The sequence below is a fragment of the Oncorhynchus masou genome, unplaced genomic scaffold (genome assembly GCF_036934945.1).
Source record: "Oncorhynchus masou masou isolate Uvic2021 unplaced genomic scaffold, UVic_Omas_1.1 unplaced_scaffold_1341, whole genome shotgun sequence".
In the NCBI taxonomy this organism is placed as follows: domain Eukaryota; kingdom Metazoa; phylum Chordata; class Actinopteri; order Salmoniformes; family Salmonidae; genus Oncorhynchus; species Oncorhynchus masou.
Genome location: NW_027003294.1, coordinates 1 through 16,083, shown reverse-complemented (window position 1 = coordinate 16,083; position 16,083 = coordinate 1). Strand labels below are relative to the sequence as shown.

General features: G+C 49.8%; 1 pseudogene; it reads right to left on the bottom strand.

The window, feature by feature from the left end:
• Positions 1–11,528, bottom strand: part of LOC135530431 (protein kinase C beta type-like) — a 59,666-nt pseudogene extending 48,138 nt beyond the window's left edge.
• Between the last annotated feature and the right edge of the window lie 4,555 nt (positions 11,529–16,083).

Sequence of the window (16,083 nt, the reverse complement as noted above, 5' to 3'; positions counted from 1 at the left end):
ACAGCAGCACAGGGTACAGTAACACAGTAACACAGCAGGACCAGGGTACAGTAACACAGCAGGCCAGGGTACAGTAACACAGCAGGCCAGGGTACAGTAACAGTAACACAGCAGGACAGGGTACAGTAACACAGCAGGACAGGGTAACAGTAACACAGCAGGACAGGGTACAGTAACACAGTAACACAGCAGGACAGGGTATAGTAACACAGCAGGACAGGGTACAGTAACACAGCAGGCCAGGGTACAGTAACACAGTAACACAGCAGGACAGGGTACAGTAGTAACACAGCAGGCCAGGGTACAGTAACACAGTAACACAGCAGGACAGGGTACAGTAACACAGCAGGCCAGGGTACAGTAACACAGCAGGACAGGGTACAGTAACACAGCAGGCCAGGGTATAGTAACACAGCAGGACAGGGTACAGTAACACAGCAGGCCAGGGTACAGTAACACAGTAACACAGGGACAGGGTACAGTAACACAGTAACACAGTAGGACAGGGTACAGTAACACAGCAGGACAGGGTACAGTAACACAGTAACACCGCAGGACAGGGTACAGTAACACAGTAGAACAGTGTACAGTAACACAGTAACACAGTAGGACAGGGTACAGTAACACAGCAACACAGTAGGACAGGGTACAGTAACACAGCAGGACAGGGTACAGTAACACAGCAGGACAGGGTACAGTAACACAGTAACACAGCAGGACAGGGTACAGTAACACAGCAGGCCAGGTTACAGTAACACAGTAACACAGCAGGACAGGGTACAGTAACACAGTAGGACAGGGTTCAGTAACACAGTAACACAGTAGGACAGGGTACAGTAACACAGCAGGACAGGGTACAGTAACACAGTAGGACAGGGTACAGTAACACAGTAACACAGTAGGACAGGGTACAGTAACACAGTAACACAGTAGGACAGGGTACAGTAACACAGTAACACAGCAGGACAGGGTACAGTAACACAGTAGGACAGGGTACAGTAACACAGTAACACAGCAGGACAGGGTACAGTAACACAGTAGGACAGGGTACAGTAACACAGTAACACAGTAGTACAGGGTACAGTAACACAGTAACACAGCAGGACAGGGTACAGTAACACAGTAGGACAGGGTACAGTAACACAGTAACACAGCAGGACAGGGTAGAGTAACACAGTAAAACAGCAGGACAGGGTACAGTAACACAGTAAGACAGCAGGCCAGGGTACAGTAACACAGCAGGACAGGGTTCAGTAACACAGTAACACAGCAGGACAGGGTACAGTAACACAGCAGGCCAGGGTACAGTAACACAGCAGGCCAGGGTACAGTAACACAGTAACACAGCAGGCCAGGGTACAGTAACACAGCAGGACAGGGTTCAGTAACACAGTAACACAGCAGGACAGGGTACAGTAACACAGCAGGACAGGGTTCAGTAACACAGTAACACAGCAGGACAGGGTACAGTAACACAGCATGACATGGTTCAGTAACACAGCAGGACAGGGTACAGTAACACAGTAACACAGCAGGACAGGGTACAGTAACACAGCAGGACAGGGTACAGTAACACAGCAGGACAGGGTACAGTAACACAGCAGGACAGGGTACAGTAACACAGTAACACAGCAGGACAGGGTTCAGTAACACAGCAGGACAGGGTTCAGTAACACAGCAGGACAGGGTACAGTAACACAGCAGGACAGGGTACAGTAACACAGCAGGACAGGGTACAGTAACACAGCAGGACAGGGTACAGTAACACAGCAGGACAGGGTACAGTAACACAGCAGGACAGGGTACAGTAACACAGCAGGACAGGGTACAGTAACACAGCAGGGCAGGGTACAGTAACACAGTAACACAGCAGACCAGGGTACAGTAACACAGCAGGACAGGGTACAGTAACACAGCAGGCCAGGGTACAGTAACACAGCAGGACAGGGTACAGTAACACAGCAGGACAGGGTACAATAACACAGCAGGGCAGGGTACAGTAACACAGTAACACAGCAGACCAGGGTACAGTAACACAGCAGGACAGGGTACAGTAACACAGCAGGCCAGGGTACAGTAACACAGCAGGCCAGGGTACAGTAACACAGCAGGACAGGGTAGAGTAACACAGCAGGCCAGGGTACAGTAACACAGCAGGACAGGGTACAGTAACACAGCAGGCCAGGGTATAGTAACACAGCAGGCCAGGGTATAGTAACACAGCAGGACAGGGTACAGTAACACAGCAGGCCAGGGTACAGTAACACAGCAGGACAGGGTACAGTAACACAGCAGGACAGGGTACAGTAGCACAGTAACACAGCAGGACAGGGTACAGTAACACAGCAGGACAGGGTACAGTAACACAGCAGACCAGGGTACAGTAACACAGCAGGACAGGGTACAGTAACACAGCAGGCCAGGGTACAGTAACACAGCAGGACAGGGTACAGTAACACAGCAGGACAGGGTACAGTAACACAGTAACACAGCAGCACAGGGTACAGTAACACAGTAACACAGCAGACCAGGGTACAGTAACACAGCAGGCCAGGGTACAGTAACACAGCAGGACAGGGTACAGTAACACAGTAACACAGCAGGACAGGGTAGAGTAACACAGCAGGCCAGGGTACAGTAACACAGCAGGACAGGGTACAGTAACACAGCAGGCCAGGGTATAGTAACACAGCAGGCCAGGGTATAGTAACACAGCAGGACAGGGTACAGTAACACAGCAGGCCAGGGTACAGTAACACAGTAGGACAGGGTACAGTAACACAGTAACACAGCAGGCCAGGGTACAGTAACACAGTAACACAGCAGGACAGGGTACAGTAACACAGCAGGCCAGGGTACAGTAACACAGCAGGACAGGGTACAGTAACACAGCAGGCCAGGGTATAGTAACACAGCAGGCCAGGGTATAGTAACACAGCAGGACAGGGTACAGTAACACAGCAGGCCAGGGTACAGTAACACAGTAACACAGCAGGACAGGGTACAGTAACACAGTAACACAGCAGGCCAGGGTACAGTAACACAGTAACACAGCAGGACAGGGTACAGTAACACAGCAGGCCAGGGTACAGTAACACAGCAGGACAGGGTACAGTAACACAGCAGGCCAGGGTATAGTAACACAGCAGGACAGGGTACAGTAACACAGCAGGCCAGGGTACAGTAACACAGTAACACAGTAGGACAGGGTACAGTAACACAGTAACACAGCAGGACAGGGTACAGTAACACAGCAGGACAGGGTACAGTAACACAGTAGGACAGGGTACAGTAACACAGCAGGACAGGGTACAGTAACACAGTAACACAGTAGGACAGGGTACAGTAACACAGTAACACAGCAGGACAGGGTACAGTAACACAGCAGGACAGGGTATAGTAACACAGCAGGACAGGGTACAGTAACACAGTAACACAGCAGGACAGGGTACAGTAACACAGTAGGACAGGGTACAGTAACACAGTAACACAGCAGGACAGGGTACAGTAACACAGCAGGACAGGGTTCAGTAACACAGTAACACAGCAGGACAGGGTACAGTAACACAGCAGGACAGGGTATAGTAACACAGCAGGACAGGGTACAGTAACACAGTAACACAGCAGGACAGGGTACAGTAACACAGTAACACAGTAGGACAGGGTACAGTAACACAGTAACACAGCAGGACAGGGTACAGTAACACAGTAACACAGCAGGACAGGGTACAGTAACACAGTAACACAGCAGGACAGGGTACAGTAACACAGTAGAACAGGGTACAGTAACACAGTAACACAGTAGGACAGGGTACAGTAACACAGTAACACAGCAGGACAGGGTACAGTAACACAGCAGGACAGGGTACAGTAACACAGTAACACAGCAGGACAGGGTACAGTAACACAGTAACACAGCAAGCCAGGGTACAGTAACACAGTAAGACAGCAGGCCAGGGTACAGTAACACAGCAGGACAGGGTTCAGTAACACAGTAACACAGCAGGACAGGGTACAGTAACACAGCAGGCCAGGGTACAGTAACACAGCAGGCCAGGGTACAGTAACACAGTAACACAGCAGGCCAGGGTACAGTAACACAGCAGGACAGGGTTCAGTAACACAGTAACACAGCAGGACAGGGTACAGTAACACAGCAGGACAGGGTTCAGTAACACAGTAACACAGCAGGACAGGGTACAGTAACACAGCATGACATGGTTCAGTAACACAGCAGGACAGGGTACAGTAACACAGTAACACAGCAGGACAGGGTACAGTAACACAGCAGGACAGGGTACAGTAACACAGCAGGACAGGGTACAGTAACACAGCAGGACAGGGTACAGTAACACAGTAACACAGCAGGACAGGGTTCAGTAACACAGCAGGACAGGGTTCAGTAACACAGCAGGACAGGGTACATTAACACAGTAGGACAGGGTACAGTAACACAGCAGGACAGGGTATAGTAACACAGCAGGACAGGGTACAGTAACACAGCAGGACAGGGTACAGTAACACAGCAGGACAGGGTACAGTAACACAGCAGGACAGGGTACAGTAACACAGCAGGACAGGGTACAGTAACACAGCAGGACAGGGTACAGTAACACAGCAGGACAGGGTACAGTAACACAGCAGGGCAGGGTACAGTAACACAGTAACACAGCAGACCAGGGTACAGTAACACAGCAGGACAGGGTACAGTAACACAGCAGGCCAGGGTACAGTAACACAGCAGGACAGGGTACAGTAACACAGCAGGACAGGGTACAGTAACACAGCAGGGCAGGGTACAGTAACACAGTAACACAGCAGACCAGGGTACAGTAACACAGCAGGACAGGGTACAGTAACACAGCAGGCCAGGGTACAGTAACACAGCAGGCCAGGGTACAGTAACACAGCAGGACAGGGTAGAGTAACACAGCAGGCCAGGGTACAGTAACACAGCAGGACAGGGTACAGTAACACAGCAGGCCAGGGTATAGTAACACAGCAGGCCAGGGTATAGTAACACAGCAGGACAGGGTACAGTAACACAGCAGGCCAGGGTACAGTAACACAGCAGGACAGGGTACAGTAACACAGCAGGACAGGGTACAGTAGCACAGTAACACAGCAGGACAGGGTACAGTAACACAGCAGGACAGGGTACAGTAACACAGCAGACCAGGGTACAGTAACACAGCAGGACAGGGTACAGTAACACAGCAGGCCAGGGTACAGTAACACAGCAGGACAGGGTACAGTAACACAGCAGGACAGGGTACAGTAACACAGTAACACAGCAGCACAGGGTACAGTAACACAGTAACACAGCAGACCAGGGTACAGTAACACAGCAGGCCAGGGTACAGTAACACAGCAGGCCAGGGTACAGTAACACAGTAACACAGCAGGACAGGGTACAGTAACACAGCAGGCCAGGGTACAGTAACACAGCAGGACAGGGTACAGTAACACAGCAGGCCAGGGTATAGTAACACAGCAGGCCAGGGTATAGTAACACAGCAGGACAGGGTACAGTAACACAGCAGGCCAGGGTACAGTAACACAGTAACACAGCAGGACAGGGTACAGTAACACAGTAACACAGCAGGCCAGGGTACAGTAACACAGTAACACAGCAGGACAGGGTACAGTAACACAGCAGGCCAGGGTACAGTAACACAGCAGGACAGGGTACAGTAACACAGCAGGCCAGGGTATAGTAACACAGCAGGACAGGGTACAGTAACACAGCAGGCCAGGGTACAGTAACACAGTAACACAGTAGGACAGGGTACAGTAACACAGTAACACAGCAGGACAGGGTATAGTAACACAGCAGGACAGGGTACAGTAACACAGTAGGACAGGGTACAGTAACACAGCAGGACAGGGTACAGTAACACAGTAACACAGTAGGACAGGGTACAGTAACACAGTAACACAGCGGGACAGGGTACAGTAACACAGCAGGACAGGGTATAGTAACACAGCAGGACAGGGTACAGTAACACAGTAACACAGCAGGACAGGGTACAGTAACACAGTAACACAGTAGGACAGGGTACAGTAACACAGTAACACAGCAGGACAGGGTACAGTAACACAGTAACACAGTAGGACAGGGTACAGTAACACAGTAACACAGCAGGACAGGGTACAGTAACACAGCAGGACAGGGTACAGTAACACAGTAACACAGTAGGACAGGGTACAGTAACACAGTAACACAGCAGGACAGGGTACAGTAACACAGTAGGACAGGGTACAGTAACACAGTAACACAGCAGGACAGGGTACAGTAACACAGTAACACAGCATGCCAGGGTACAGTAACACAGAAAGACAGCAGGCCAGGGTACAGTAACACAGCAGGACAGGGTTCAGTAACACAGTAACACAGCAGGACAGGGTACAGTAACACAGCAGGCCAGGGTACAGTAACACAGCAGGCCAGGGTACAGTATCACAGTAACACAGCAGGCCAGGGTACAGTAACACAGCAGGACAGGGTTCAGTAACACAGTAACACAGCAGGACAGGGTACAGTAACACAGCAGGACAGGGTTCAGTAACACAGTAACACAGCAGGACAGGGTACAGTAACACAGCATGACATGGTTCAGTAACACAGCAGGACAGAGTACAGTAACACAGTAACACAGCAGGACAGGGTACAGTAACACAGCAGGACAGGGTACAGTAACACAGCAGGACAGGGTACAGTAACACAGCAGGACAGGGTACAGTAACACAGTAACACAGCAGGACAGGGTTCAGTAACACAGCAGGACAGGGTTCAGTAACACAGCAGGACAGGGTACAGTAACACAGTAGGACAGGGTACAGTAACACAGCAGGACAGGGTATAGTAACACAGCAGGACAGGGTACAGTAACACAGCAGGACAGGGTACAGTAACACAGCAGGACAGGGTACAGTAACACAGCAGGACAGGGTACAGTAACACAGCAGGACAGGGTACAGTAACACAGTAGGACAGGGTACAGTAACACAGTAGGACAGGGTACAGTAACACAGCAGGACAGGGTACAGCAACACAGCAGGACAGGGTACAGTAACACAGTAACAAGGTAGGACAGGGTACAGTAACACAGTACCCCCCTCTCTCTCTATCTCTATCCTGAACAGGTCTCTCTCTACCCCCTCTCTTTCTATCTCTATCCTGAACAGCTCTCTCTATACCCCCCCTTCTCTCTCTAAACAGCTCTGTCTTTACCCCCTCTCTCTCCCTCTCTAAACAGCTCTCTCTATACCCCCCTCTCTCTATCCTGAACAGCTCTCTCTATACCCCCTTCTCTGTCTCAACAGCTCTGTCTCACCCCCCCCTCTCTCTCTCCCTCTCTAAACAGCTCTGTCTCTACCCCCCTCTCTCTCCCTCTCTAAACAGCTCTGTCTCTACCCCCCCCTTCTCTCTCTCCCTCTCTAAACAGCTCTGTCTCTACCCCCTTCTCTCTCTCCCTCTCTAAACAGCTCTGTCTCTACCCCCTTCTCTCTCTCCCTCTCTAAACAGCTCTGTCTCTACCCCCCCTCTTTCTCCCTCTCTAAACAGCTCTGTCACTACCCCCTCTCTCTCTCCCTCTCTAAACAGCTCTGTCTCACCCCCCTCTCTCTACCCTCTCTAAACAGCTCTGTCTCTACCCCCCCTCTCTCTCCCTCTCTAAACAGCTCTGTCTCTATACCCCCTCTCTCTCTCCCTCTCTAAACAGCTCTGTCTCACCCCCTTCTCTCTCTCCCTCTCTAAGCAGCTCTGTCTCTACCCCCTCTCTCTCCCTCTCTAAACAGCTCTGTCTCTATACCCCCTCTCTCTCCCCTCTCTAAACAGCTCCGTCTCACCCCCCCTTCTCTCTCTCCCTCTCTAAACAGCTCTGTCTCACCCCCTTCTCTCTCTCCCTCTCTAAACAGCTCTGTCTCACCCCCCCTCTCTCTCTCCCTCTCTAAACAGCTCTGTCTCACCCCCTTCTCTCTCCCTCTCTAAACAGCTCTGTCTCACCCCCTCTCTCTCTCCCTCTCTAAACAGCTCTGTCTCTACCCCCCTTCTCAGTCTCCCTCTCTAAACAGCTCTGTCACTACCCCCTCTCTCTCCCTCTCTAAACAGCTCTGTCTCTACCCCCCCCTCTCTCTCCCTCTCTAAACAGCTCTGTCTCTACCCCCCCCTCTCTCTCCCTCTCTAAACAGCTCTGTCTCTACCCCCCCTCTCTCTCTCCCTCTCTAAACAGCTCTGTCTCTACCCCCCCCCTCTCTCTCTCCTCTCTAAACAGCTCTGTCTCTACCCCCCCTCTCTCTCTCCTCTCTAAACAGCTCTGTCTCACCCCCTCTCTCTCCCTCTCTAAACAGCTCTGTCTCACCCCCTCTCTCTCTCCCTCTCTAAACAGCTCTGTCTCTACCCCCCCCCTCTCTCTCTCCCTCTCTAAACAGCTCTGTCACTACCCCCCCCTCTCTCCCTCTCTAAGCAGCTCTGTCTCACCCCCCCTCTCTCTCCCTCTCTAAACAGCTCTGTCTCTCCCCCCCTCTCCCTCTCTAAACAGCTCTGTCTCTACCCCCCCTCTCTCTCCCTCTCTAAACAGCTCTGTCTCTACCCCCTCTCTCTCTCCCTCTCTAAACAGCTCTGTCTCAACCCCCCTCTCTCTCTCCCTCTCTAAGCAGCTCTGTCTCTACCCCCTCTCTCTCTCCCTCTCTAAACAGCTCTGTCTCTACCCCCCTCTCTCTCCCTCTCTAAACAGCTCTGTCTCAACCCCCCCTTCTCTCTCTCCCTCTCTAAACAGCTCTGTCTCTACCCCCTCTCTCTCCCTCTCTAAACAGCTCTGTCTCACCCCCCTCTCTCTCCCTCTCTAAACAGCTCTGTCTCTACCCCCCTTCTCTAAACAGCTCTGTCTATCTCTACTTGGTTCTGAATGCTCCATTTGTTAACACTTCACCACCAGTTTAGTTATTCAGTCCAGAACAATCAATCCTCTTCTCTGGGTGAGTGTTCTGGTGATGTGGGGTTTGGTCATTGATCAAATAATGGACTTTCCAGTTCCGCCCCATCACACACACACACACACACACACACACACACACACACACACACACACACACACACACACACACACACACACACACACACACACCTCTTTCCAGCACACAGTGCTCCGAACAAGACTCAGGTCTCCAGTTTAAACCCTGCTTGTTAATTATTTAGGGTCTAAGATGCCTGGGGGAGGGAGGGTGCTGAGATGACATATGGAATTGTTTGAGCTGGTCATACCATGGGATCATTTAGCTGAATTCTAGGACCCCTTTAGGTACCCCCCGTCCTACTAAAGCCCATAGAAACACAGAAATGGCAAAAGGTCAGTTCAAGGAAATGTATCATAAGAAACAAGGTGTTTAAGTGTCTGTCATAAATCTAAGAGACATGTTTAAGCCTTTTTCTGGGTCGACAAAACACCTCCATACTTCCATTCGTTTAGAATAAAGACCCGGTCCTGTTACCTTCAAATCAAATCAAATGTATTTATAAAGCCCTTCGTACATCAGCTGATATCTCAAAGTGCTGTACAGAAACCCAACCTGAAACCCCAAACAGCAAGCAATGCAGGTGTAGAAGCACGGTGGTTAGGAAAAACTCCCTAGAAAGGCCAGAACCTAGGAAGAAACCTGAGAGGAACCAGGCTATGAGGGGAGGCCAGTCCTCTTCTGGCTGTGCCGGGTAGAGGGGAACCAGGCTATGAGGGGTGGCCAGTCCTCTTCTGGCTGTGCCAGGTGGACCAGGCTATGAGGGGTGACCAGTCCTCTTCTGGCTGTGCCGGGTGGAGAGGTACCAGGCTATGAGGGGTGGCCAGTCCTCTTCTGGCTGTGCCGGGTGGAGAGGAACCAGGCTATGAGGGGTGGCCAGTCCTCTTCAAACTGTTCGCGCGCTACAGAAGGTTTCGGGATGTCTCAGACCGCTCTAACTCTGTCTCGGACCGCTCTGACTCTGTCTCGGACCGCTCTGACTCTGTCTCGGACCGCTCTGACTCTGTCTCGGACCGCTCTGACTCTGTCTCGGACCGCTCTGACTCTGTCTCGGACCGCTCTGACTCTGTCTCGGACCGCTCTGACTCTGCCTCGGACCGCTCTGACTCTGTCTCGGTCCGCTCTGACTCTGTCTCGGGCCGCTCTAACTCTGTCTCGGACCGCTCTAACTCTGTCTCGGGCCGCTCTAACTCTGTCTCGGGCCGCTCTAACTCTGTCTCGGGCCGCTCTAACTCTGTCTCGGACCGCTCTAACTCTGTCTCGGGCCGCTCTAACTCTGTCTCGGACCGCTCTAACTCTGTCTCGGACCGCTCTAACTCTGTCTCGGGCCGCTCTAACTCTGTCTCGGACCGCTCTAACTCTGTCTCGGACCGCTCTAACTCTGTCTCGGACCGCTCTAACTCTGTCTCGGACCGCTCTAACTCTGTCTCGGACCGCTCTAACTCTGTCTCGGACCGCTCTAACTCTGTCTCGGACCGCTCTAACTCTGTCTCAGACCGCTCTAACGGACCACTCTAACTCTGTCTCGGACCGCTCTAACTCTGTCTCGGACCGCTCTAACTCTGTCTCAGACCGCTCTAACGGACCACTCTAACTCTGTCTCGGACCGCTCTAACTCTGTCTCGGACCGCTCTAACTCTGTCTCGGACCGCTCTAACTCTGTCTCGGGCCGCTCTAACTCTGTCTCGGGCCGCTCTAACTCTGGCTCGGGCCGCTCTAACTCTGGCTCAGGCCGCTCTAACTCTGGCTCAGGCCGCTCTAACTCTGGCTCAGGCCGCTCTAACTCTGGCTCAGGCCGCTCTAACTCTGGCTCAGGCCGCTCTAACTCTGTCTCAGACCGCTCTAACTCTGTCTCAGACCGCTCTAACTCTGTCTCAGACCGCTCTAACTCTGTCTCAGACCGCTCTAACTCTGTCTCGGACCGCTCTAACTCTGTCTCAGACTGCTCTAACTCTGTCTCAGACCGCTCTAACTCTGTCTCAGACCGCTCTCACTCTGTCTCAGACCGCTCTAACTCTGTCACTGACGATGTGGAAGAGCGACACTGGCAGATGTTGTGGATTGAGAAGCAAACAAACAGATATCTCTAGTTTAAACAAAGATTCTGATCCAACAACACAAACAAACAGATATCTCTAGTTTAAACAAAGATTCTGATCCAACAACACAAACAAACAGATATCTCTAGTTTAAACAAAGATTCTGATCCAACAACACAAACAAACAGATATCTCTAGTTTAAACAAAGATTCTGATCCAACAACACAAACAAACAGATATCTCTAGTTTAAACAAAGTTCTGATCCAACAACACAAACTGTCGAGGGGGTTAAATGATTTGCTGCAGGGAGTGTGTGTGTGTGTGTGTGTGAGTGTGTGTGTGTGTGTGTGTGTGTGAGTGTGTGTGTACTGACTGTAGACGGTGAGTTTGTTGTCCTTGATATCTGCTGTGATCTGGATCGTCCTCTCCTCTCAGTGTGGTCCGTTCCACACAGACTGGGAACGATTGGACACACACCGGTTGTGGATGTTCATCATACAATCCTAGAGACACACACACACACACACACACACACACACACACACAGGTTATGGATGTTCATCATACAATCTAGAGAGACACACACACACACACACACACACACACACACACACACACACACACACACACACACACACACACACACACACACACAGTTATGGATGTTCATCATACAATCTAGAGAGAGAGACACACACACACACACACACACACACACACACACAGGTTATGGATGTTCATCATACAATCTAGAGACACACACACACACACACACACACACACACACACACACACACACACACACACACACACACACACACACACACACACACACACACACACACACACACACACACTCAGAGTTAAATTAAACTCAATTAAACAAGATTTTAGTTCTGGTCTTTCTTGGGATGAAGTTTGATGTAATGAAGTTCCCATTTCTGGCCACAAGGGGCACTGTGTTACAGGGTAGGATCACAGAGCTGCTGGACACCGAGCGTACAAAACATTAAGAATACCTGCTGTTTTCCATGACAGACCAAGTGAAAGCTATGATCCCTCATTGATGTCGTCTGTTAAATCCACTTCAGATCGGTGTTGATGAAGGGGAGGGGTTAAAGATGATGGGGAGGGTTAAAGGTGAAGGTGAGGTGATGGGGTAAAGATGAAGGGGAGGGTTAAAGATTAAGGGGAGGGGTTAAAGATGAAGGGGAGGAGACAGGGTAAAGATGAAGGGGAGGTGTTAAAGATTAAGGGGAGGGGTTAAAGATGAAGGGGAGGAGACGGGGTAAAGATGAAGGGGAGGAGATGGGGTAAAGATGAAGGGGAGGGGTTAAAGATGAAGGGGAGGGGTTAAAGATGAAGGGGAGGAGGCGGGGTAAAGATGAAGGGGAGGAGGCGGGGTAAAGATGAAGGGAGGAGACGGGGTAAAGATGAAGGGGAGGGGTTAAAGATGAAGGGGAGGGGTTAAAGATGAAGGGGAGGAGATGGGGTAAAGATGAAGGGGAGGGGTTAAAGATGAAGGGGAGGAGGGGGGTAAAGATGAAGGGGAGGGGTTAAAGATGAAGGGAGGGGTTAAAGATGAAGGGGAGAGACAGGGTAAAGATGAAGGGGAGGGTTAAAGATGAAGGGGAGGGTTAAAGATGAAGGGGAGGCTAAAGATGAAGGGGAGGGGTTAAAGATGAAGGGGAGGGGTTAAAGATGAAGGGGAGGAGGCGGGGTAAAGATGAAGGGGAGTGGTTAAAGATGAAGGAGGGTTAAAGATGAAGGGGAGGGGTTAAAGATGAAGGGGGAGGAGGCAGGGTAAAGATGAAGGGGAGGGTTAAAGATGAAGGGGAGGAGATGGAGTAAAGATGAAGGGGAGGGTTAAAGATGAAGGGGAGGAGACGGGGTAAAGATGAAGGGGAGGGGTTAAAGATGAAGGGGAGGAGACGGGGTAAAGATGAAGGGGAGTGGTTAAAGATGAAGGGGAGGGGTTAAAGATGAAGGGGAGGAGACGGGGTAAAGATGGATGTTTAAGCCTGGAGGCCATTGAGACATGGAGTGTGTATGTGCCATTCAGAGGTGAATGAATAAATAGTTTTCTAAGTGTCTTTGAACGGGGTACGGTAGTAGGTGCCAGGCGCACCGGTTTGGGTCCAAGAACTGCAACGCTGCTGGATTTTTCACACTCAACAGTTTCCCGGTATCAAGAATGGTCCACCGCCCAAAGGACATCCAGCCAAATTGAAGGTGTTCCTAATGTTTTGTAAACTCAGTGTATGTGTGTCTCTCAGTTCTGTTACAGGGTATTACCACAGAGCTGCTGTGTGTCTCTCCAGTTCTGTTACAGGGTATTACCACAGAGCTGCTGTGTGTCTCTCCAGTTCTGTTACAGGGTATTACCACAGAGCTGCTGTGTGTCTCTCAGTTCTGTTACAGGGTATTACCACAGAGCTGCTGTGTGTCTCTCCAGTTCTGTTACAGGGTATTACCACAGAGCTGCTGTGTGTCTCTCCAGTTCTGTTACAGGGTAGTACCACAGAGCTGCTGTGTGTCTCTCCAGTTCTGTTACAGGGTATTACCACAGAGCTGCTGTGTGTCTCTCCAGTTCTGTTACAGGGTATTACCACAGAGCTGCTGAGTGTCTCTCCAGTTCTGTTACAGGGTATTACCACAGAGCTGCTGTGTGTCTCTCCAGGTCTGTTACAGGGTATTACCACAGAGCTGCTGTGTGTCTCTCCAGGTCTGTTACAGGGTATTACCACAGAGCTGCTGAGTGTCTCTCCAGTTCTGTTACAGTGTAGTACCACAGTATTCCACTAGGTGTCACTGTCTTACAGGGTTGGTGTCACATAAAGCAGCTACTGTTACTGGGAGTTAACTGTGTCACTCACACACACACACACACACACACACACACACACTCACACACACACACAGACACACACACACACACAGTACACACACACACACACACACACACAAACACACACTGGGGTTACACACACACACACACACACACACACACACACACACACACACACACACAGCAATATGTCCTGTCTCACTGCAACACACACACACAGCAATATGTCCTGTCTCACAGCAACACACACACACAGCAATAAGTCCAGTCTCACTGCAACACACACACACAGCAATAAGTCCAGTCTCACTGCAACACACACACACAGCAATATGTCCTGTCTCACAGCAACACACACACACAGCAATAAGTCCAGTCTCACTGCAACACACACACAGCAATATGTCCAGACTCACTGCAACACACACAGTACTACGAACGGTCACATCTCATGCCCTGGTGTATCAACCCGTAGAGTAGGGATCCACAGTGGTCACAGAACGTAGGGCTGGAGTAGGTGTGGACCTTAAACTTGTGTTTACTCCTCGGGTCCTGGAGAGAGAGAGACAGAGAGAGACAGAGAGGGAGAGAGAAAAACAGAGAGGTTGTGAGGTCGGGGTCCCACTCACCAACCAAGATTTCAGAGAATGGGACAAACAACAAATTGAGACTGCATGCAGAATTTTGCACAAAAAAAGTATTTATTTAACCTTTAACTAGACAAAAATATCCTATGAATTAGGCCGATACCCGCTAATTATCAAAATTGTTTATTTCACTTTTGTTAAACCATTTCACTTGCTTTGGCAATGTAAAATTGTGTTTCCCATGCCAATAACGCCTCTTGAATTGAATTGTATTTAATTGAGAGAGTAAAACCACAATATGACCTTAACAAAGACAAGGTCAGAACACAATGTGACTGTTATCCCTGGAACTCACAATGTGACTGTTATCCCTGGAACTCACAATGTGACTGATATCCCTGGAACTCACAATGTGACTGATATCCCTGGAACTCACAATGTGACTGATATCCCTGGAACTCACAATGTGACTGTTATCCCTGGAACTCACAATGTGACTGATATCCCTGGAACTCACAATGTGACTGATATCCCTGGAACTCACAATGTGACTGATATCCCTGGAACTCACAATGTGACTGTTATCCCTGGAACTCACAATGTGACTGTTATCCCTGGAACTCACAATGTGACTGATATCCCTGGAACTCACAATGTGACTGTTATCCCTGGAACTCACAATGTGACTGATATCCCTGGAACTCACAATGTGACTGATATCCCTGGAACTCACAATGTGACTGATATCCCTGGAACTCACAATGTGACTGATATCCCTGGAACTCACAATGTGACTGTTATCCCTGGAACTCACAATGTGACTGATATCCAAAACCAACTCCCCTGGAACTCACAATGTGACTGATATCCCTGGAACTCACAATGTGACTGATATCCCTGGAACACAACTCCCTGGAACTCACAATGTGACTGATATCCCTGGAACTCACAATGTGACTGATATCCAACATAACTCCCCTGGAACTCATAGTGTGAGGGAGAGAGAGATGAGTGAGGAGAGATGAGGGAGAGAGAGATGAGGGAGAGATAGAGATAACCTTTGTGTCACAATACAGTTGAAGTCGGAAGTTAACATACACTTTAGCTCAATACATTTAAACTCCGTTTTTTCACAATTCCTGACATTTAATCCTAGTAAAAATTCCCTGTCTTGGGTCAGTTAGGATCACCACTTTATTTTAATGTGAAATGTCAGAATAATAGTAGGGAGAATGATTTATTTCAGCTTTTATTTATTTCATCACATTCCCAGTGGGTCAGAAGTTTACATACACTAAATTAGTATTTGGTAGCATAGCCTTTAAATTCTTTAACTTGGGTCAAACATTTCCGGGTAGCCTTCCACAAGCTTCCCACAATAATTTTGGGTGAATTTTGGACTATTCCAAAACCACCTCTCCACCACGCCGTCAGAGCTGGTGTAACTGAGTCGGGTTTGTAACTGTGTTGAGGTGTGTTATTAGTTGATTGACCTAATGTGCCACGCTGCACATTCCATTATCTCTCATGCTTTACGAGGTCAACAGGGGAGAGGGCAAGGGTCAACACTGCTTTATCACAGACACAGATAG